Consider the following 2,118-nt stretch of genomic DNA (forward strand, 5'->3'; position numbering starts at 1 on the left):
ATGGTATCAGAGCTTTGTGCTTGTTGATTACAAGAGCGAGGATAGAGCTTTGTGCTTGTTGATTACAAGAGCGAGGACCAGCGCATGTGGAGAAGAGGAACAACAACGGTCAAGCTCGTGCATTTGTGAAGCTGTGTGGACTTGGCCCAGATAGGAGGCTTTGCTATTGGCGTTTTAATGGAACTTCATAAGGTGTGAAGGCTTGCTTTGCTAGCGGTTCACAGTGCTTGGTGCTTCGGGAGAGTTTCAATACGCAGGTAGAGTGTTTAAGGAGTGCGAAGAGTTGAAACACTAGGGGGTGACATCGCTGGCAGCGTCCCGCCTGCATTTTGATATGCAACGGTGGCACTACATGGCGTCGACAGCGTTTTGAGATGCCGCCGATGATGAGGACAGCCAGGTGTGGTTTGAGAGGCCACAAGTCTAGACGACAGCAGTGAAGAGGGAGTGCTATTGCCATGTGCCTTGGTAGAGCTTTCGACGTCAAGTGGTTTCCCATGAGGACATTCCCACGATGGCAACACTCATTGAGCCTTTGAAATGCGGAGGACATTTCTACTAAGCCAACATTAGAGTGCTAGGCTAGGACCTGATTGCATTTTGAAATGCGAATCCATTTAAATGAAATATTGCAAGTTCACCATGACTTGTTCCCGTGCAACCTTGCCTTCAATGAAGAACCAAAACCAACACATGGCTATGAAAAGATCATCAACCATCGCCCAGTTAGCAACCTATGCACCGACGAAGTTCTCAAGGAAACCATCAATTTGTTTGGCTTGAGATTGAAGCCAAAAGTAAATGCACGAGTCACATAGAGGACAACGACAAAGGCAAGCTTGACAAGGACGGTAGTATTAGTACTCAGTTGGCTACCTCAACATCCATAAGGTGCGACAATAGTTGTCATAAATGTGACATGACGCTTTGTTTGGCTCGAGAGTTTGAAGCCAAAGACAAAAGCAGGAACTCATAGGAGGACAAAGTTAAAGGCAAGCTAGAAAATGATAATGGTGATATAGAATTGATAGACAAGATTGGCATGGCACACGTGGTGGCAACCATAGTGGCCACGACACCAGATTTCTAGTCAAGAGGCAATTGTTATCACTAGCTTCAACCAGAGAAAGGCTTGTGAGTGACAGAGAGGAGCAAGCAGTGCTCCGTATAATTAATTTGGACCCTTGTGTTGGAGTTCAAGTTACCGATGTTTGAACGCGTGGGTTGGATTTCAAAGCACATGTATCTCATGGGGAACCAATTAGACGTATCTAAAACACTATGGATATGTACACCAATCGATTGTTGTTGGTCGGATTATAGGCAGGATGTGTTCCAAAGCTCATTATCTTGGATTATTTTGGATGTGATGTGTTCATAGTTACTGAGTGGGGATTTTTGAACGTAGTGTGCTCTACAATCAATTTTCTAGGCAACCGATGCTCAAGATGGCATTCTTTAAAGGTAAAAAGTTGAAGGTAGGAAAATCGAGGTGTACCTAGTAGTCGGCCCCTTCTGGGGTGTCCATGGTAGCTTCTTCATCGACTTGGTCTTACTATTTATGTCCACTATGAGCTGCAGAGAGGGTGTTAGAGTTTTGGAATCTCAAGTGAACTACCCAAAGTGATCCCATTATTTATTTTGGCGTTTAGGTATTTATTTTAGTTAAGCTTCAAAATTTGGCAGGGCAATTTACTGAGGTGGGTATATATGTGACCCCTTGCCCTCATTGAACATTGTATCGCTGGTTTAGCATAGTCTCTCTCTCTCTCTCTCTCTCTCTCTCTCTCTCTCTCTCTCTCTCTCTCTCTCTCGTATTCTCCCCATTTCTCTACGCTTTTGGATCGTCAACTCTGACATCCTTTGCGGGTTTTAAGATCTTTGCGTGTGGTGGGGCACACCTAGATGTTGAGAAGAGTCAAGCTGAGAGCATGGAAAATTGTGCTAGAGTAGAGATAAGATTGAGCACTAATGAGGTCAAAGAGAATGAGGATGAACATCCCCAAGAGAATTGTATAAAAGAATGCGTTTTCAATATGAGACTATAAGGTACATTGTTTTTTACTCTCTCTCTCTCTCTCTCTCTCTCTCTCTCTCTCTCTCTCTCTCTCTCTCTCG

This window comes from Adiantum capillus-veneris, chromosome 15 (assembly GCF_014529385.1).
Source record: "Adiantum capillus-veneris isolate H3 chromosome 15, ASM1452938v2, whole genome shotgun sequence".
In the NCBI taxonomy this organism is placed as follows: Eukaryota; Viridiplantae; Streptophyta; class Polypodiopsida; order Polypodiales; family Pteridaceae; genus Adiantum; species Adiantum capillus-veneris.